Below are 22,939 nucleotides of genomic sequence, written 5' to 3' on the forward strand. Positions count from 1 at the left end.
TTCTCCCTTTTCTTGCCATCCCTGGAAATGCCTCTCCCTCCACCCCCACAACTCAACAGGAAACATCACCCACTCTCTCTATTTTTGCCTTCTGAAGTGTGGGCAGGTATACCTGCCCTGTGTGCCTTAGACATCTCAGCACTGCATCACAGACCGAGCACTTTTGTTCAGACATCTTTTTAAAGCTCTTTTTAAAAAAAGAAATGCACGCAATATGAAGCCTGAATAGCAGCATTTCTATCATCTGTTGTCATGACACACAGCTGACGTGGGAACACTCCTCAGCAACAAGGCTGATTGTTAGATGGATTTAATTTTGGTGCAGAATTCTGTTAGAAGAGGCTTTCAAAAATATATCGGGGTGGGAGGGAAACAGGTGGGCACAGGTTATGTGTATGAAAGAGGAGGAAGTAGCTGGTTAATTGTTAGTCCTGCCTATGCACCACTCCTTATCCACAAGCCCCTTGGTACCCTCACCATTTGACGGGAGATTTCTGATACCTTCTTTCTCCCTCCCCTACACCTTTATTTCTGGGGCAGGCACTTGTGGATCACACAATGCAAGGAGCACTGAGCATTGGATACCTGGATAGTACCATGTTTAATTTGTGCTCCGCTCAAGTGGCTGCATTACAGACATTTCTTTTCTGACACAGGAAGGTGATGTCACCATTGTCCATTGAAGGTCAGGTGAAAGAAGAAACCACCCGAGAAAGAACCCTGTGTGGACAGATATTAAAATGACGAGTATAATTTGAGAGCATGTTGGATTGGTTTGCTTCTCAGAGGTAATGGGACCAGGCAGCAAAACTTGGGGCTCTTTCCCCAGCTTTCCCAGGGCAAGCCATACATAAAAATCTAGTTTTCAAAGGTGCTTGAGCACTCATGGCTCCCACAGAAGTTGATTCAGTAGAAGTTATGTGTCTTTGAAAATCAGGCTGCTAACCCCTCTTTTCTTCATCCACAAAGCATTCTATATTAAACCTTTGCTTATCTACATTAGTCATCTTTAGCAATGATTTTACTCATCTATGCTAGTTCACTCATCTATTTTAATCCTTTCCTAGATCACAGGGATGTTATGAGATAATTCGTCATCAGTTAAAGGCTCAGAATTCCTTGAATGACAAGTACTATGCACTGTAAGGGAAAAGTATGGCTTCTGGGAAATGTAATTCAGTACATGGAACTCTTCTTTCTTCTAAATTGGCCATTTTATTACCTGTGGGATAGTGGCAAATCTGGGGTTTCAGAAGCCCACCGACGATACTGAAATATTTGAAAAGGGTGTAGGGGGAAAATGTTGGTGCTTAACATCATAGGTGCGCCATCTTGGAATGCCCAAACAACAACTTGGGATTCATCTTGGCTGCCCTTCTTCCCCCTCCTCAAGTGTAGTTTCCTGCCCTTTCTACCGAAAGGCAGCAAACCAAGCAAACCATGTGACCTGTAATCTGCCCAGTAACAGCAGGGCATATAAGGCCGAGCACATCAGAAGGAAGCAGCTGCCCTTCTGAGTAACAGAGTCTGGAGGTGCTGCTGCTTCTGCAACTGTTGGAATGACAGCAGACACCTCAACTCTCTGCCTTGCTTCAGAGGAGTTCGCTGAACACCGTGCTCATTCATCTGGTTGCAGGAGGGTAATTCTCATTTGCATACAGAGAGTGTGTCACACCAGCTACCACTCTTTCACTGAGGACAAATACACACCCACGACGTGGCAGGGGGAGTACAAGCCGAGTCATCGCTGGGGTAGAGCTGTCATTGCCTGATCCTGCGGTCCACTCCTTACCTGTGGGTTTCACCTACCTGGACGGAGTCCGGAGCTCTCCTGTCATCGCGAGGGTCCTCAGAGCTGCAGGACACGGTAGTGATCCATTGATCCTGCATCCTCTTACCTGGGTCCTGTCCTAGGGGAGGGAACTTATCCTCAGTCGCAGTCAGCATACTGTCGGTCCTTTACTTACCTTATATCACCTGTTGTGAGAGTCCTTGCTTTACCTGTGTTCCTATTTATTGGGTTTACCTCTGGTTTACCTTGTTTAGATCTTTTGATGGTTTAATAAATACCTTGGTTGTTTACACCCACACATCCTTCTTGGTTTACCCTTTTTTTAAGGGGTTAACCACAAACTCCGATGATGGCTGCGGATAGAGGGACGTTCCTCTAGATGGGTTCAAGAAGGGAAGTACAAATACTGGGGGTAAGTGGATTCAGAATAAAATGGGAGCAGAGAAGGGGGAAGAAAGATGTCAGTGGAAGGAGGTAACTTTGCTGGTAGCTTGAATCTGAACTCAAAGGGGATGGGATGCTTTCAGAGGTCCTCCTGCAGAGTATTTCTGCTGAGTTAATGTGATCACAAAGCATGTTCATGCCACAAGAAATGTGTCACTTTCCCACTCTTATTTCATGTTTCCTTAGTTCAGTCAGGTGAGTTGGCTTTTCCTATCCAATTCCTGCTAATTCTCTAATGATTGAAAAGTTCTCTTTTAACAGTGTTTCTGGTTTGCAACCTAAATGATGGTCTCTCTCTGGTTGGAGGGGTTTTACCCATTATTTAATTGTTTTTATTTACAGGACATCCCTTCATAGGTGCTGAAGCTAGGAATGCTTGAAGTGGTTCCCATCATACGCCGGGTTTACAGTTTGGTTCAATGGCTCTCAGCACCCCCACTATACAAATTCTTCCAGCACCTCTGCATCCCTTCCTCTGCTAACTTCCTGTTTCTCTTTTGTTTTCTATTTCTTCTCCTCACCCACTGACTCCTCCTATGCCCCCATCTAGAACTACATCATAAGCATCAAATATATGTAATCACATGTAATATGAGCTGTTTCTGCTGACTTGTATTAGATCATCATGGTTTACTGGCCCAAGTATGTTACAGTGTAACCATTATTCCTTTAAACAAACTTCCACTGAGTCATTGCCTACCAAAATATTTCACAAATGTGGCCTGATTCAGCAGGCAAGCTCTGTATAAATCCCCTGGGAACATGCATATTATTGGCTCTATACGTAGCTGAGCTGTCAGCAGTCACTTTGGCACTGGCTACAGTAACTGTTAATTCCAAGACCACTGGCTGTTGTCTAGTGAAGAGCAGCTTATATGAACCTTCTCTTCCCACTCAACAGTATTTCCATCTGATTCAAGGGAACTGAGACAAATTAGATGACGTTCCTAATGCTAAAATTTACTCCAGCAGAAGATTTAGCTTGTTTTGCAAACAAAGACAAGATTTGTGCATGATATAGAACATTAAGTATAGGGGATGGGGATATAATTAATTTCATGATGCCCATCAGTTGTCTTTCATAAGAAACAGATCTATGTAATAGTAATACAAGGGAAAAATTCTCTAGATTATCCATTCCTTTGGTTTTCACAATGCAATTATTCAGTAAGTTTTATGGGGCAGGGAAAATGTTTTGTGCTTTGTATAGTCCTGAGCACTATACAATAATCATTTGAAACAGAGGGAAAGTTAAACTAATACAGCATTTATTTATTTATTTTTAGCAAAATCCACTTGGAAGTGCCAAGTAAAGGCACTGACTTCCCCTTCCTCCTAATGAACAGGTTTGAATTAATTTTTCTGAGCCATCTTTAGGCAGGCAACCTGAGTTACCCTACTTCCTCTGTAGGCCGCACTGCCGTTAGCAGATGGTATGTGTTCAATGATTTTCTGTACACAAATAGCAACCATTTACTTTCACTCAGCATCTTGCACTCAGAATGACCTAACCAAGAAAGAACACAATTAAATCGTTTAGGCAACACATATTCTGTGTATAAGTCTCCTCGGTAACAGTCTGCTCCGAACTGAGCACAAAATGGCTACCTGTCTTTGAAGACAAAAAAATCCTTTGAGATTTAAAAGTGCAGTGTGGGGAAAAGTACCTTTAACAGGCTCTGGCAAGAACATCTGGAACCCGTTATGTTACTCAGAGCCTCATGTTAAGCAATGCTGATCAGTTAGAACAGAAAGAAGCAGACCTTGTCAGACTCCTTGGCTTAGAGTGATTACTGAACATCACAATACAATGCCCAAAAAACAAAGGCATAGCAATTGCATAGTTAAATACACAACTGTGTATATAAAATGATGAACGTTTTTGTGTGTTTGATTTTTTGTAGGGATTTGGGGGTGGGGGTGGGGGTGGCAGTGGCTAAACATAATTTTGGAGCCATTACAAGATACTGTATAAATATGGTAATATCTCCTAAATAAGTATACATGAAATACACATTTGCTTATCAGAATCTAACAGTTCCGGAGGAGGCCTTGCAGTCTGTCAGGTGAATTACATAATCACCAGAATTAATGTATTTAACTGGGTAAATAAGATGCTTTTTAGAAATGTCTAAATAAACATTTCCCTGAGAGAGCTCTTCCAACCTCTAGGGTAAATAAATCATGTTTTATACTAAGCCTCCGTGAAGATTGTTCTTTTGTTTAAAATGTATGCTTGCTAGAGTAAATAGTGTGTTACAAGCATGTGTAACACACACCTAAATGTGTATTTACTTCCACAAATACTGTCTTTTCAAAATGCCTAATCTCAAACTGCATCAACCCCTCAGGATTTAATAACCTGTTATGATTTTCCCCCCATTAGAAAAAAATGCAAAAAGAAAATAGATAAAAATTTCAGTCAACAATATTGCCTTCGCAGTTAAGAATGTTCAAGTTGTGACACAAACTGCCAAAAGCCAGGAAATTAAACTGTGAAACCAGCACTCTATCCTTAACTCACCCTGTTGTGCGTTCCCCCTATTATTATGCAGAAGAGCTGCTTTTAGTACTGATGTGAATCTTTGAAACACGGAAATTCTCGGTTCCATTTGGGATGAAATTTTCTGGCTGTTAAATAACCATAGATCTATTACAGTGGGTCATCTTAGTCCATCTCTGTCAATGCATGATTAGTCCCTACTGCACATTTACTAGTGGTTTTTCTGGTCTAATTTTAAATGTCCCAAGCGACCTGGCTTCCTTCTTAACTCTAGGTTGCCATTTAGCTGCGTTTTCAGTCCTGAAACTGTATCATAAAGTCATATTTTGTCAAGGCCTTAGTATTGATTTAGTTAATTTCAATAAAAACAAGTCCAACTCACTTCCTACACACAAATAAACTAGTGATTCATTGCTAAACTCTCTCTCTCTCTCTCTCAGTGGTAGTGGTGCTGGCAGGGTAAGAGGAGGGGAGAATGGAAGAAAGCCAGGAAGCATTATTTGCAAAAATATTATGCTGAGCTACATAAATGTTGTAACATGACTATGGCTTAAAGCACTGATGCAAATACATTTATTACAGAAGGGTAAGTGAGCACTGCTACTGTATTCAGTCAAGTACCACAACACAAATGGCCTTGCATTGTAAATATCCTATAGACTCTGTATTTTTGAAGTTGTTGCATTTTCCATTTGATTGGAGTACATTGTGTTATCTGCCAATGCCATTTGACATTTCATGTTTTATTTCCTTAATGTTTGACTCTCTTGTAAAATGACCAGGAAGGAACTGGTCGTTGAGCCTTCCAGAGTATATTGGTTCTTGGAGGCTCCGAGTGGGGTTTTGCTGCTGTTTGGGGCACTGAATTGGGGACCTGAATGGTTTCTCTGAAAACAGGGTGGAGCTGAGCAAAGTTGCAACTTCTTTATGTTTCCTGGTCCTGAAATCTAGCAGCTGCATCACAGGTAATTGCTTATTTGAGATTTATTGGGGATTTTCCCTTCATGGATTTGAATTTGAAAAGGAAGTAGAGCCCCAGAATCAGCATCAATATTTTAATACCAAATGCACATATTTATGCACTTTTACATAATGCAAGGAGGAAAGGAAAACTGATTAGTTTAATTAGCTTTTTACCCCTAAATTGGACAGGATTTTATTCCTATTTATCTTGCACTTAACATCTTTCATCAGAGCATCCTAAAGTAATTCACAAACCTTACCTCATGACTTATCCATATGAGATAAGGAACATTATTATTCCCTTTTACAGATGAGGAAACTGAGACACAAAGAGGTTACCTGATTGGTCCAAGATCACACAAAGTCATGCCAGAGTCAGCTACATAACTCCGTATCCCCGACTTCCAACCATATATTCTATTACTGGGTCATGATCGACCTGAGATGTCCAAGTCTGAAAAATGGACTCTCCGTATCAATTCTCTTCTCTCTGCCTTTCAATGAGGTTCCTTAGTTTGTTCTTTCTATACTGCTTCACAACACTGTCATCAAAATGCAGACTTAAAATCACTGTATTTTCAGTACATGGTTAACAGCTCCATTGTGCTATACACTTGTTTGTTAAATGCTGATGCTCAAAAAGAAATAGAATGAGAGCAAAGACATACAGGAGGTAGAATGTTAATTTAGAAAGACAGAGGGGAAATGAGATTAAAATTATAGGTGAAATTGCCAAAAAAGTCTCAACGTTAATACACTTGCCCAGGGAGCCAGTGGTAGTTGTATTAAACTGAGAAAAAGAAGGGCAAGCATCTATGATGGACTGTTTTTTACTTCACAATTTATTGAATGCCTAGATGGGTTTATCACTTGGTGGCAGTGCTCTCCAGCTCTGCCAGCAGCTATTTCACCTCCGTGCTGCCTTTACCCGCTGCTCTAGCTGCAGATATAGCTTTTCTAGCCTGCAGGAAAAGAAGGGGACGGGGGAAGGGAATGATGACTCTAGAGAATCTGAGCCTTATTGTCTGTGTAGCATTGTTTTCTTACTTCAATTTAAACACCATTCCTCCTCTCTGATAGAGCTCAGCTGTGTTAGAGTATTGATTCTTATCTTAACCCTGTGAGCCCCTCAAAATAAAAGAAGGAAAGAGGGTGTAGTGGCAATGCATAGCATTGTTCACTTTTCAAGACAGTGAGTGCCCCTCCTAGTCAAATAGAAATAGAAAGGGAGAGAGAAAAATATTTTAAAAAGATGCATTCCACCAGGCACCCCTTGTACCCTTCGTAGACCATGCTTATTAATGTATTTTCTACTATACTAATATCATGGCAAACAGGCTTGAACAGGCTGGTGGCACTTTTGGGATCCAGCAGACTGGGGAAAAAATGTCTAAGTGCAGGAACTCACTGACCTTCTCAGTCCTGGTTGTGATATGTGTGTAGAGCCAAAACAAGCAGAGGCCAGCATTCAGGTAAGCCCCTCTTGGCAGGAATTTATTAACAGTCCCTCAGATCCCTTCTCATAGACTTTAAGGTCAGAAGGGACCATGATGATCATCTAGTCTGACCTCCTGCACATTGCAGGCCACAGAACTTCACCCACTCCTGAAATAGATCCCTAACCTCTGGCTGAGTTACTGAAGTCCTCAAATCATGGTTTAAAGAGTTCAAGTTACAGTCTTGAAGTCACCATTTACACTAGTTTAAACCTGCAGGTGATCCATGCCCCATACTACAGAGGAAGGCGAAAAAACCCCAGGGTCTCTGCCAATCTGACCCGAGGAAAATTCCTTCCCGAGCCCACGTATAGCAACCAGTTAGATCCTGAGCATGTGGGCAAGACCTGCCAGGCAGATACCTGGGAAAGAATTCTCTGTAGTAACTCAGAGTCTCCCCATAGTGTCCTGTCTCCAGCACTTGAGGATTTTTGCTACTGCTTCTGACAATGTCCATTCAAAGGCTGGGGCAACAGATTGGCACTGAGGACTGTCCTGATCAATGCAGATAGCTGTTCATTAAAACCGCCAGACTCCATGAATGGGCCTCAAATTAGACACTGGTACTTGTTGGAATCAACAAAATCTGGCTGAATGAATGCCCTGACACAGTGTTGGCTCATCTCATTTCAAGAAATTATTCATTATAGCATAAGCCCAGAGAGGGAAAGGGAAATGAAGTGGCTATATGAATCCAGCTTCCACTGCAGAAGAGGCCTCACCTGAAGACAAACTTATTGAGTCTAGGGACAAGACCAGTGTATGAATCTTGCAGTTAGATAGACCACTCCCCAGCTCCTGTTGACTTACTCCCTCCTGGTAACACGCTATACCATCTGTTAGCCCTTATAACCTGGGCTCACTAATGAGCTAGTAATATATTAGAATATGTAACAGAGCAGTGATGCTTCTGTATATATTTGTTACAGGATGCTCTTGTGTGTTGTTATTTGATAAGGGGTTGCAGGAAAGTTGAGGAAATGCAGTGTTGTCAACTCTGATGATTTTGTGAGTCTGGCAATATTTGATGCTTTTCTTAAAGCCCCAGTTCTTGGATTCATGTGGTTATGTAAGAATTTAAGTTTTCCCTTTTTAAAAAAAAATAAATTTCTTGTCCTCATTGTTGTAGATAAAAACTTGAAAACATGAATCCTAAAGGTTATAGTACCAGAAGACATATAAAGACATCCCCAAAATCTCATGATTTTGGGCATCTTGACTCATAAGTTTTGAATCCTTGGACTTGGCAATATTGGGGATGTTTCCTGAGGCCAAGGGGTAGAAGGAACTTTTAACTTGCTTTGACTTACAAGCTGGATCAATTCATCTGTCAGTTTGGTTGTTAAATTCAGCCCAGCAGCAGCATTAATCTGTTATTCATATATGATTTTTTAATGCTGGTGGTCTTTATATATTAGCAACAGAGTAATTCTTCTGATCTACTCCATGCTGATTAAGTCTCAACTGGAGTATTGTGTCCAGTTCTGGGTGCCACATTTCCATATGTGGACAAATTGGACAAAGTCCAGAGAAGAGCAACAAAAATGATTAAAGGTCTAGAAAACATGACCTGTGAGGGAAGATTTAAAAAATTTGGTTTGTTTAGTCTGGAGAAGAGAAGACTGAGAGGGGACATAACAGTTTTCAAGTACATAAAAGGTTGTTACAAGGAGGAGAGAGAAAAATTGTTCTCCTTAACCTCTGAGGATAGGACAAGAAGCCATGGACTTAAATTGCAGCAAGGGCGGTTTAGGTTGGACATTAGGAAAATCTTTCTAACTGTCAGGGTGATCAAGCATTGGAATAAATTGCCTAGGGAGCTTATGGAATCTCCATCAATGGAGATTTTTAAGAGCAGGTTAGACAAACACCTGTCAGGTATGGTCTAGATAATACTTTGTCCTGCCATGAGTGCAAGGGCCTGGACTAGATGACTTCTCGAGGTCCCTTCCAGTCCTATGATTCTATGATTATGTTGTAGCGAGATGAATTGTTAGGGCACATAGAGGGGTTTTTTTTATTGGTGCTTTATTTTTTATTTTTATTGTTTAAATTTAAATAATGAAATAAATAAATTGTTCCTCCCATTTATTGTTAATAAAGTTCTTTGCTGCACACTGCACAAGAAAGCCTAAGAAGCCAGCACTTACATAGGATGATGTGTGAAGACAAAGGAAGAGAACATCAAGGGCACAAACCCCTATTCAAATCTAATTGGCTGTAGCAAAAGGAGTTGATGCAATACAAGGTTACGGGTGTGAGAGGTTTTTGTCCCTAATAGCAGCTGCAAAATCTTGACCAACAGAACTGTTTAAATATTAGGCCAACTAACCCTTTATTGCCTTCAGTCAGTCTCAGAAGCAAATACCTCCTGCTGTATATTACTATGCAGAAAAGAGCACTCAGAACCAAGTCAACTTATTGAGACCAAAGGTGATGGAACTACAGCAGAATAGGGCAAACACTACAGCTTCCTTGACCGAGTGTGGTTCAGTCATGCAGCAAGTTAGTCCTGAAAGCCTATAAATAAGTCCATGCTGGCACATTGACAGGGAACTGCTGTTATTGGTTAGAAAAAGCCAGACATTACTTTTTCTATCTTCAGCTGACTAGAAAGCAACCCATGGACCTCGTTATGGTTACCTATTCTCCCACCTCCTCCTAATGGGATGCAGTCTACCTGGGATTTACTGAAAAGGCTACTGGTACAACCTGCTAGTTCTCACTTACTAGGCCAAAAGGACTGGGGAGAGCACCTCAGACTGGTACTTTGTGCATTATAGTAGCTCATCATCCAATTCTGGATTCATTTCCACGTCCATGTATGAGGGATTGCTCTGTCTACATCAGAGTCTGCCTCTCTGTCAGTGATCCACAACAACAGTTGAGGCTGATCTGGATGCTGTGGCTGACTGGGACTGGTCATTGCAGCAGGCTTGTGGCTGCGGAATTATCCAAGGGAGATGAGCCTGAGTCTTGCTATCTTTAGGATTCAATGTGTCCCTCAGTAATGATGGGTGGAGAATAACTGGTAATCTCTATTTGAAAAAAAAAAAAAAAAACAAGCAAGAACAACACCACTTAAGGAAGCAGCATAAATAATGGATGAAAGCAGAAGTATGGTCCTCTCTGACAGAAATTATGCTGTTTTTAATTTGTGCTTATGGCACCTAAGTAATGGGCACATGAAAAATGCATGGATAGATAGAACCAGGAATAAAAATCCCCACAGAACCAAATAACACATACTACCTAGACTCTAGTGAACCAAAGGATGAGAAAGAAACATCTCTCTCCTACTTAGTAAGAAAAAATAAACAAACATTTATTAAAGAAGAGAAGAAACTTTTTTTTCCTTTCTAAAATGTATAGCATTTCTACAAAACCAGAATGTTATGTAGGAGGAGAATTTCAATAGTAAAATCTTCCAGGCCAAGACATTGTTTGTAGAGTGCTCAGCACAATAGGGTCGAATTCTGACTGGGGGTTTTGGGGTATTACCTCAATATAATTAATTAATAATATTAATCATAGGCAAATTTAAAATTCCAATTGCTCATTTCAGAATTCGATCAGGGAAGAGTGTCCCTTTAACTTAGCTTCCCCAAGACTTTGTACAATTGATCGTATTAAAATAACTAATGAAAGTATCACCTTTCATCTCCCCCTGTAATTTAGTTAGGATTAAGCTTGACTTTACAGCATTACCTACTCACAGGAATATCTTAAATACATAGAAATGCTTCAGTCTGTCTTGTGCCAGATGGGTAAAATGCTGAAAAGCAAGAATCTCCAAGAATATTTATAATTTGAGTCCTTCACCATTTTTCAGCTGTAACCCGGTTGTTATCCTCTAGGAGCACAGAGTAGAATTTCAGAGTTATGAACACCTTAGGAATGGAGGTTGTTCATAGCCCTGAAATGTTTGTAATGCTAACCAAAATGTTATGGTTCTTTCAAAAGTTTACAACTGAACATTGACTTAATATAGCTTTGAAACTTTACTATGCAGAAGAAAAATGCTGCTTTCAACCATCTTAATTTAAATGAGGCAAGCATAGAAACAATTTCCTTACCTTGTCAAATCTTTTTAAAATAGTCCCTGTTTTTTAGTAGTTTATGTATAACATTGCTGTACTGTACAGTATTTCCTTTTTTTTTGTCTCTGCTGCCTGATTGCATACTTCCGGTTCCAAATCAGGTGTGAAGTTGACTGGTCAGTTTATAACTCTGATGTTCATAACTCTAGGTTCTATTGTATTTTTAAGCCTGGTGAAATAAGGGTTAATGTGATTTTTGACTGAGGTAGCTGAAATTAGTTTCTCCCTGGACTTGGTAGGGAATAAAGAGGAGCTTGTTTTTCTAAAGTAAGGAATGTGTCAGGGTGAATAGATATGAGACAGCCATTTGCTAAAGCTATCCATAGAACACAAAAGAATGTCCTATAAGAATCTTTGGGCCAAATCCCCAGTCGGTGTAGATAAGGGCCAGATCCTAGGCTGATGCAAGTCAGCATAATTCAAGAGTCCTGCACATAGGAAGGAAGAATCCCATGCACCGCTACAGGCTGGGGACCAACTGGCTAAGCAGCAGTTCTGCTGAAAAGGACCTGATGGATGAGAAGCTGGATATGAGTCGTCAGTGTGCCCATGTTGCCAAGAAGGCCAAGGGCATATTGGGCTTTATTAGTAGGAGCATTGCCAGCAGATCGAGGGAAGTGATTATTTCATTCTATTTGGCACTGGTGAGGCCACACCTGGAGTATTGCGTCCAATTTTGGTCCCCCCACTACAGAAGGGATGTGGACAAATTGGAGAGAGTCCAGCAGAGGGCAATGAAAATGATTAGGGGGCTGGGGCACATGACTTAGGAAGAGAAGCTGAGGGAACTCGAGTTATTTAGTTTGCAGAAGAGAAGAGTGAGGGGGGATTTGATAGCAGTCTTCAACTACCTGAAGGGGGGTTCCAAAGAGGATGGAGCTAGGCTGTTCTCAGTGGTGGCAGATGACAGAACAAGAAGCAATGGTCTCAATTTGCAGTGGGGGAGGTCTAGGTTGGATATTAGGAAACACTATTTCACTAGGAGGGTGGTGAAGCAAGGGAATGGGTTACCTAGGGAGGTGGTTGAATCTCCATCCTTAGAGGTTTTTAAGGCCTGCCTTGAAACAAAGCCTTGGCTAGGATGATTTAGTTGGTGTTGGTCCTGCTTTGAGCAGGGGATTGGACTAGATGACCTCCTGAGGTCTCTTCCAACCCTAATATTCTGTGATTCTATGATTCTATTAAATGAAGTTTGCTTCCTTCTAACTCAGTCTTTCTTTTTCTTGAACCTTTCTGAGACTCTTTGAACTTCTTCCTTCTTCCTTTTTTGTGCATGGGTTGACAGACAAATATAGGAATGCCTTAGCCAGCATATAGGTAAAAAATAAAGGACCAGGCATTCAGTTGGTATAAATCAGTGTAGCTCCCTGACTTCGAGCATATTATAAAGGCACTAACTGGGCTGCACAATAAACAAGGGATTTGTGAGGGGTCCAGCTACACTGCGGTAGGGCACTTCTCTGCTGTTCCTATTTCCTAGCTCTCCCTGCCCCCAAAACCTCATCATCTGACTCCCTTCTGAGCCATTCACCAGGTGCTGCATTGTTGCAATATATCTCACACGAGGAGTATTGCTGTACTGCCTGCGGCCATAACAAACCTGCAGCAACTACTGGTGGTGCTGCCACAAGAAACCAGAGATCTACTTCATTGGTTCTGAAGGCTGGGAAAGGGCCTTGAGGATTCAGGGACTCAAACCTGAGCCCTCAAACCTGGCGAGTCAGGTACTCTGACCAAAGGCCTGAACATTGTAGACAGGACTGTCTGCTGTCTATATGACACACTTGCATACTACTCCTCCTCCTCCTCTCTCTCTCTATCTTTGAGGCCATAGTGAGCAGAAAGCTGCATTGAGGGGAAATGTCAAATTCACAGTAAAATTTTATGAGCTGATTAAGTTCTTTGAGAACGTCCCTGAACAGCCAGCATAGATCAAACCTTACTAAGAGTGATATACATCATGCAAACATATAGATGTCAATATCTTTTGGTCTGAAAAATTTGACAACTAGGTTGCATTTGAATGTCCTTGAATACAGCACACTCCTACTATGTGCTGCAGGAAGCTTGAACTTAAAGGTGGAGAACTGTGGTTACAACAAATCTCAGTTTGACAATAAAATATACAAAACTAAGGAACAGAAAGACAAATACAGCTATCGCTGCAAAACAGGTAACGTTTCTGAAAGAAAGCAGCTTTAGTTTGTCCCCAGGTTTTTGCTTTCATATAAAATTTGAAATACTTGGCCTGTAATGTTAACATCAAGATGTAGTATAATTCCTCCCTGTCTGGAGAACAATTTAACTAATACTGCTGTACAATAGAGGCAGTAGGAGGCCTGGAGCAACGTTGCCAGCTCCAAATGCTGTTGAACTGGCATGAGGGAGGGTTGACAATCTACTTCTCAGAGGAGATTATGGGATTTGAAGGAGGGTGCAGTGGACTGATTTGCCTTCACCACTAAAAATGTAAGTTGAGGGGCCAATCAGCTGTCTCTAAAGATGTTGGGCTGGCAAGTCCCCTGGGCCTCCCCAGAAGACATCTAAACAATAATACTGGGCCAGTCCTGAGCTGGTACAAATCAGAATAGTTCCACTGAAGTCAGTGGAGCTTGCTGATTTTCACTAGCTGAGAATCTGGTTGTGCGTGGTGTGGGGTCAAGCCTGTTGGGGAGGGGAAAGAGTCTGTTGGTAGAGAGGGGGAGTCCTAGCCTGAACTGGCCCAAATTCTTCAGCTTTGTTTTCACACCACCCTACTTGGAATGTCCTTGTGCCAGGGGAACAGAACTGTTTTACAAAAATAGGCTTCTGAAGGATGAGATTCAGAGTCTGAGAAGTGCTGGCAGATCGTGTACATGTATACACCCATTGAAAAGCATTTGGACTTCTTCCTCTTTTTGTGTTTAAAGCACTTCAATGGGTGTACATGTATACAATGCTCAAATCTGACACATAGATCAAAACACATACTTAAGCAAATGTTCAAAGATCCACAACCTCAATGTCATAAGAAAACCAACTAGGGGCAGAGCTCTTCTTGACCTCAGGGTCATAAGAAAACCAACTAGGGGCAGAGCTCTTCTTGACCTGCTGCTCAAGTTCCTCCAGCACTTGCACCAGGAAATTGTTCCCTACACTTTCCAAAAACTTCCTGGATTGTCTGTGCACTGCTGTATTGCTCTCCCAGCAGATATCAGGGTGATTGAAGTCTCCCATGAGAACCAGGGCCTGTGATCTGGTAACTTCCGTGAGTTGCCGGAAGAAAGCCTCATCCACCTCATCCCCCCGGTCTGGTGGTCTATAGCAGACTCCCACCACGACATCACCCTTGTTGCTCACACTTCTAAACTTAATCCAGAGACTCTCAGGTTTTTCTGCAGTTTCATACTTGAGCTCTGAGCAGTCATACTGCTCCCTTACATACAATGCAACTCCCCCACCTTTTCTGCCCTGCCTGTCCTTTCTGAACAGTTTATATCAATCCATGACAGTACTCCAGTCACGTGAGTTATCCCACCAAGTCTCTGTTATTCCAAAAACATCATAATTCCTTGACTGTGCCAGTCACATAATATAGTGATGAGCATTGTAGAAAATCTAAGAACTACAGATCAGGGAATATCAAGAATTTCTGCTCATTGAGTTTTAAATCTTTATTACTAGCCAAGATAAAGATTCTTTCTGCATTATATAGATCCAGCAGGTGAGATATCTCTGCTCCTCCCCCATTTGTGTGCTAGAAATACCAGATGTGCTAGGAAGAAATATGGAAGCTGACCTGGAACTTAGTGGAAATATGGAACTTAGTGAAGGGACATGTCACATAGCAATCAGACTGGTGTCAACTGAGGTGTTGGTTTTTGTGATGTGGCCATCAGTTGTCTACGAACTAGATTTAGAGCTCCAAACCCATTTCACATACAGGCCACTGAGACATTGTGAGGGACTGGAGTCGTATCCATGTGATTGCAGAGGGTATGAACTGTATAAACTGCCAATTCATTCAGGCCTCCTTTCTGGAAACGTCTTTGGCAATAGAAAGTTAAGGATATTAAATATTTATCATATTGACAAAGGATAAAGGAAGGATTAACTGATGGCTTTTATGGCAGAATCTGACATTCCAATATACCACTGAAAAGAGCAGTTAGTATGTTTGACAATCAAGGTGAACATTTCACAGGTGCCTTGGGGAAAGTAACTTCACTGTCCTGTGTCTTCCTTATGATTAGATGTATTTATATATTTTTCACGTTAGAATGTGCCCATTTTAAAGCTTGCAATGTAAAGACTAAAAGAAACTGAGAAATAAAAATATGTAACCTGCAGCAAAAACAAGCCCCACCTCACTCATCCTCCTGCTCTCCTGGTAAAAGTTGGCTGAGAGGAGAGGTTAGCCATTCATGTGGCAGACCAATGAGAGAAGCAAATTGCACAGGTAAGGCACCTTCACTGAGAATAGTCTGATCATAGCCCCTAGACATTAAAATCTAGCGACTATTAGCATAAGGGCTTCAGCTGTCCTCTGTTATAATGGCAGAACTTGGAGTGGGAGGTGGTCTCTCAGATATCCTGGACCCAAACAATATGGAGCATTTTAGACCAATGTTAACACCTTGATTTGCACTCAGACAAGAAGTCAGTGCGATCTTGAGAGCAGTAGTAGTCTATGATTCCTGAGACTACAGCCATCAAGCAGGCGGCTGGCTGCATTCTAGACCAGTTGTGACTTTTGAGTGGCCTTCCAGCATAGTCCAGTTTCCAGCGTTTTTGGCGTCTGGCTGGGTGAGAAATACCATGAGGATAGTCTTGTGTGTGTTTGGTATTTGGGGGCTAAATCCACAAAGAGATTTAGGCATTGTAATGCTGTGTGTTGCAGTGCCTAATTCTTCGGTGCCCTGCCACCTAGTGGACTCCTTAGCCATGAGTTAGTACCCAGGTTCCCGATTCAATGCATAGGGAGAGTGAGGTGCTGAAGAGCAGGATTCTCAAAAGTCAGCATAGTGAGCAGGGAATCACCTCGGCTAGCCAGTAGGAAATGCTGGGGAGAGAGCTTGGGCCTGCCCCCTGCCCCTGAAAGGAAGTTAGGTGCCTATCTCTAAACAGCATTACCAGCCATGAACCCTTTCCTGGAGTTAAGCACCTAAGTCAGGTCAGCCCTATCTCATGAAAAAACAAAGAAAAGAGAGAGACCCCATGCTATAGCCAGTAGTCCAGTGGTTGGAGCTCTCACCTATTTTCAAATCCGTGCTTTGGAGCAGGAACTTGACCTTGGGCTCCTGGATATTCTGACACAAGGCTCCTGGAGATAGATATATACATATACACCCACTCTCGAATCCCAGCACCCAAATTACCGATCCGGTTGCCCCTGGCAGTCTTCTGTGTGGGGCCTGAACCAGCAGGCATACTCTGAGAACGCCTACTAGGTTAGGCCCCGCAGGCAAGGTAGGTGGGGGAACACCAAGTTTGAGGATCCTGCTGAGGATTAGGTGTAGGTAGGGTACTGAGCATCTTGCTAGTTTCAGGACTTAGTCAACTTTGTGCACGCCTGCTGGCATAAACATAGGCATCTGGCGGACTTTACCAGCAGGAATGTAGATGCCATGGGAATTTAGGCACCCACAAGGTTAGGCGGCAGCTGAGCAAGGCATTTTGTGGGTCTCACTGTGCTTAAATGTTGAACTAAGGTGTCTAACTTTTAGCAGTTAAGTGCGTAAGTCTCATTGTGGATGTAGCCGTGGGTGCTTCCACTTCTGATTCTGGCTAATATCAAATGCATGGGGGTGGGGTAAGATGCAGAAAATTAACCAAACTTTTATCAAATCACAAAGTCTAATTAAAATTTTGGGTGAAAGTTTGGATCAGTTCTTTGTTTGTCTAAACTGGATTATTCTGTTCCATCTGAACAATTCCTTAATTCGTTCAACCAGATCCTGCTGATGTGATCTCAACACCTATTGAATGGAGTATCTGGGAAACAGCATGGTGTAAGGCATAAGAAACTGGGAGTCTGGAACCATGGAATTCTAAATCTGGCTGTGCCACTAACTTCTGAAGTGGCTTTCCGCAGGTGAACTAACCTTTCTGTGCCTCAATTTGCCAATTCATAGATTTAGATTTAATATTTTAGACTGAAGATTTTAGATGTAATGTTTAAAGGTATATAATATACAAAAAATCATGAAAATAACAATGAGCCAATATGAATGACCAAGAAGGTTACTTTTCTGAAATGCTGACTACCATTATAAGGGTCTGTTCCTCTACAGCTCAGCCACTCCTGTCTGTCCCATGGCAGTCATTGGTAAAGCTTCCGTTCATTAAAAATCAGTTTTCAGGGGAGTTTTGAGTTATCTGCTGCCAAAGACAAGTTTATGAGGCAACACATTTATATTTATTAAGCCTGTGAAAACACTGATTTTGACTCCTGTGGTTTTGGGGATCTTTAAGTTTTGGGTTCATTTTAACTCAGTCTAGTTAAGGCAAAGTACAAAATGGTACAAAGAGTCCTATGTATTGCTTCTGAGTTACACAGGGTTCCACCCAGAAGATCTACCCAGTGGCAAACTGTCCCAAGTTTTCTTACAAAGCCAGAATAAAATTCAAAATTCAGTCCAAAAAAATTCATTCCTATTTAGCATCAGGTAGCGTTTCAATGCAAGATTCACATACGTACCCCTCCTCTTGAAAGTAGGTTCCCATTTTTGCAGGGTATGGGACTGCTTTAACTTCAACATTAGTTCCATATGGAGAAACCTCAAAGGTTTGGGCCTAAGTGTTGTGTAAACGTGGGCAACAAGTCATTTATGTCTCCATGTCTTGTTGTGTGTAATTCCCATCCTTACTCATAATACATTATTGTACAAAGGTCCCATCTCTCTCTGTAACATAGATTGCTGGTATTTTAAAAAAACACTCCTCTAAGAATGGTTTTTGTTACTGAGAAGTGACGAGCTGACTGACAGCTGATTGAGTGGTTATCGTTTTGAACTAGCAGGTGTGATTCACTCTGAGAAAACAGCACAGAAACATATGGGGTTTTGTGTACGTGTTTGTTCATCCTGAATTTCTTTTGCGATTAGTTTGGCTGCCTGTCAAGTATATTTTCTCAACCTGACACTGACCTTCTATTTTAAACTCCTTCTCTGATTTGGATGGAATATGTCCCCAACAGCAAAGCATGCTGATTCTAGTTAAAGCATTTTCAGATGTGCCAGGTATTGCCGAATCCTCCTGGTTGCCCTGTGTGCATACATCTAACTGCACTAAAGACTGAGATCCTGATTAATGGGCCTGAGTGCATCTCTATTTAAAAAAGCATTTATGCATGTACTTAAATTTAAAGATCTACTTAAGTCCCATTGACTAACAATGTGAATAAAGCACATGAGTTAAATGCATGCTTAAGTGCGTTCCTGAATAGGGATATTTTCTTGAACTGGTGTCCAAATAACTTTTAAATGACCAACTTTTTCCAGAATTAGATGATACAGTAGTAGATGTAATCCACCCCTTTGCAAGCCTGAAAATCTTGTATTCTGCTTCTTTAGACTGCAGCACATCCACAAGCAGTTAACTAAAAGTTTTCATTTCACTTTATAGTTTACAGCTCCCCCCACCCTTTTTTAAATAAGAAATAATTCCAAATAAATAATATAATAACTAAACAAATTCAGGGGGGAAAATGATCAGGTGATGGGTCCACTATGATTGATTATACGATAACTCAGTGTGTTAGTTAAACATGCAGTTTCCTTTCTTTTAGTTAGGTGTTTCCAGTAATTTAAATGAGGCAATTTCAGATCACTTCCAAATCATTTGTGTGCAAATTAAAACAGTTTCTGCTTTTGTTTTGTCCAGGGAGTTAAGAGGGAAGAAGTAGTGGAGGTGCGCTACTCTCCAGACACACATGCCATGGCCACACTCCCAGAATTCTAGTCCACCCTTGCTGTCCTACTTTCCTAATAAACCTGCTTCTCTGTTCCAAATGCATGTGGATCAGCAAAGTGAAATTGGCAAGATCTCTGACAGGCACTTCAAGGAAAACCACCCCAGGAGTATGTGTGAAAGTTCACAGGGTAAGAAACACTTCTTGTTTTGACTAAACGATGAATTTTATTGTAAAGCTTTGCATTAAAATTAAAGAGGAAGGATAGTCTCATGGTTAAGCAGTGGACTGGTATTCAGGATAGCCAGGTTCCATCTTCCAGGTTCTGCCATAGACTTTCTACATGATCTTGGGCAAATCACTTCAGTTGCCCCATTTGTAAAATAGTGACTATCTGACAGGGAGGTATTACTATCTCAAAGGAGTGCTGGGAGGATAGATAAATTAATGATGGTGAGTTGCTTAGATACTAATGATGGGGGTCCATACTTATGGATAATTGGGATTTCTGAGCCTAATGCTGGAGGAAACCACCTTGCTAGAAAGTAATGTTGTTATTGACACAGGCAGTGCATGTGAGAACCTTATGGAAGAGAATGTAATACAGTTTAGTGTCAACTTTAATATGTAAAAAATCAATTATCTTTTTTATGATCAGAGGTGCCATTAGACTCTGCTGGACTCTGCTAACTCCTGCTTCTGTAACACAGAATTTGGGTAAAAATCGAGGTTTGAGGTTTTTGGATTCTGTTATGGAGCACAACACCACCAGAAAATCCCCACAAACCAGATGTGTATAAACATATTTACAGCAGTGCAGTATTTGTCAATCATCCCAGGTCTGCTTCCTTTACATTTATTTATTGTAATTGAATCAGTGGTTTAAAACCCTTGAACTTCATATTCCATTTAAAACTAACTCAGGACTCTTGCTGGCAAATGGGATGCCTCCTGGAAGAGAGCATACCAATATGGGAGAGAGAGAGAAAAAAAAATAAATAAAAGAAGGGAACAAAAAGCTTTTAACTTGTGCTGTACATGGTAATGATAGACTTCCTTCAAAGAGCACTGGGCTTTCAAAAATCACAGGAGTGCAGAGAGGTCACTCATAGATATTTGAATTATTAACACATGTTTAACCATTAAAGAAAGATGTATTGATAGAATATCAATGTGATTAATTATTTAGTTACACAAAGTAAAGCATTGAAGAGAAATTAACTATTCACCACCTCTTGGTGAAGCCGAGGCTTGAAGAAATGCATCATAAAAGGGTTTGTTACTATGAAGCTTGTTAATAGCTTCCAGAGCAAAAAACCTTAAAGTACCATGGAAGACGTGTACATGTTATTTGTATTTATCTTGGATACAACGTGGGCCTTCATGATTTGATCTGCAATGAGATGGAATGGAGAAAATTATGAAGAGCCAACTTTGTGTTTGAAGGGAAACGTGATAGCTATTTCACGTGTGGGGACCTATTAAAAACAAATAGGTTTTTAAAGCAAATTTGTACAGACATTTAAAAAAAACCCCAAATCTATCCAGTAAGACATTTTGCACATGGAGTTTTCCACATCTATACAAAGCACCTCCTTTGAGGTAGGGAGGTCTTACTATTGCCAATATGGATTCTGTGGGAAGGGGTAAAAGTCCCTTTGTTAATATGTTCTGGCAGGGGGGAAAATGGTCTGCCACTGAAACTTGTAACTCAGTGTTTGTCAACTGTTACAAAGAAAATCTTAGTGCCTTGCACACCCGTGTTTGAATAAATTCATGTCTGAAATTCCTCAGAAGCGTTGACATAAATATATTAAATTACACCAGGGTTTCCTGAGTCCCTGACTAACCATCCATATAATCCAACTGGATTTTTTAAAACACAGTCCCCATCTGTAGTATAAATAGCCTAACATGCTCACTTCTGTATGTAGCTTTTAGAATATGGGAGGGTTAATAGGAATAGTATGGAGTAAACTTCAGAAGGTTTGAAATTTGGCTTTTGTTGTGGATAATTACTACAGATGGGAAGAATATGAAGTTTTCTGAATAATAGAACAGTAAGGGCTGAGCTCATAAATGCTCCCTCACCCATCTTTTATGTTTCAGGCCCTGCTGTGGCAGGGCAATGCTGGCTGGGCACTTGCCCGCCTCTTGACCAGAGAGATGCAAAATAAAGAACACTGATGTATGTATCTCCCCTGGCCTCTGTGGTGAGGAGAGAGAGAAACACCTTTGCCCCATTTCAGCCTCTCTGTCTGGCCTCAGAAGGGAGGGTGGAGAAGAGAATCCGCAGTGGTGGTATTTGGAGGCTTCCTTTTCCCAGGACTCAGAGAGGGGACTGAAGACCCCTGTCAAGACCCTCTCAACCACAGATGGACTGAAGCATTGAAAAGCAAAGGGTCACCAGGACACACCGCTATCCTCCCCCACCACCCCACAACTCCCTTCTCCCTCCATCAAACCTCCCCCTACTTCTCTGCTGCTGATTTCTGGGTGAAGCCAAGTGTAGAGTAGGGCATCTCTCATTTCAATTCTGCTGCTGGTGCTGCAGATTAGACAGGAAGACAACCTACCTGGTAGCTGGGAGGGTGTGCTGAGAAAATAGGCAGACTCCCATCAAGGATCCGTTCCATCAGATCCACCCTTAGAAGGCCAAGAGGAGGAGCTGGGCTAGCAAACCATCATCTGAAAATATTGGGAAGGGACAAGGAAGATGTCAAAGGCCATTGCACCTCCCAACCATAGACAGTACCAGATAAGATTAATCCAAGAGCTGCTGGAGAGACAAGGGACTTGTGTCCTATTCTGGGAAGTGTGATAGCAGGTTTAGTTGAGTATAAATCTAAAAAATAAAGAACATCTGAATATGAATATTGACTTATTCACCCATCCTTACTAAGCTTCCCAACTTGAGCTTATCTCAGCTGTCTGAACTTTCTGCATAATATTTCTGCTTCTATTAAGGTAAAAAATCCTGTGTGAAGAGAGACTATTTTATGGCACTTCTGCTATGGCACTTGTTCTCGCCAGGACTGGGAAGACAGGGACGTGAAAAGGGTGGAGGGTTGGTTGGTTTTTTTTTTTTCAGAGGGGGCGGAAAACACTTTCATTCCAAAATGGCTAATTTTCTCCTTGTGTAAATGTGTGAAAATAATGTTACTCATAGCCAGATGTGCAATTCATCTGGAAAAAAGGAAAATTTGCGTGCAAAAAATCAGGAACAGAAAAATCAATAGTTTTATACATCTCCAGTCAGGAATTGTGCATATAATCCCCATGGGCCACAGAGAAAATGGAAAACTAAAAAGCAATGCAGCATATGGCTTCCAGGCTCTGTGGAGGCTGGAACTGTATTGCAAGGGTTTTTTGGTTCGCCAGCTAGACATTTTCAGTTTGTCAGGCTTGCACATACCATATATTGTAAGTCACACATCAATTCATTAATCCACACTGCCAGTTAAAGGGGACTTGCAAAGGTAAGGTAGCACATTATAGCAGCTTTAGCATTAGGTGCTGAATGCCCTAAACAGCCAAACAAGAAGGAGCATTTGGTACAGCTCCCCAGACTGTTACTTTCAGGCCTACTTTTTGTCTACCATGGGTAATCAGCTCATGTTGTAAGGAGACACTCCAACCTGGATCTAACAGCTACCAAGAGCTTCATGTTCCTACTGGTTTACAGGGTCAGGTGGGTTCTACTTTTTTTCTTTAATACATTGTGTGTTTTTCTTTTTTCATTTGTATTTG

General features: G+C 41.4%; 1 long non-coding RNA gene across 2 annotated transcripts; it reads left to right on the top strand.

Moving 5' to 3' along the window:
• Positions 1-1,523: 1,523 nt before the first annotated feature.
• On the top strand, positions 1,524-21,108 carry LOC119566549. Of its 2 annotated transcripts, none has more exons than XR_005225733.1 (3): positions 1,524-1,867; positions 17,232-17,371; positions 19,162-21,108. It is a non-coding gene; the product is annotated as an uncharacterized LOC119566549 (long non-coding RNA). The 2 variants fall into 2 exon arrangements; XR_005225732.1 differs by lacking the exon at positions 1,524-1,867 and adding an exon at positions 5,567-5,704.
• Positions 21,109-22,939: the final 1,831 nt, after the last annotated feature.

This window comes from Chelonia mydas, chromosome 5, assembly GCF_015237465.2.
Source record: "Chelonia mydas isolate rCheMyd1 chromosome 5, rCheMyd1.pri.v2, whole genome shotgun sequence".
Lineage (NCBI taxonomy): Eukaryota > Metazoa > Chordata > Testudines > Cheloniidae > Chelonia > Chelonia mydas.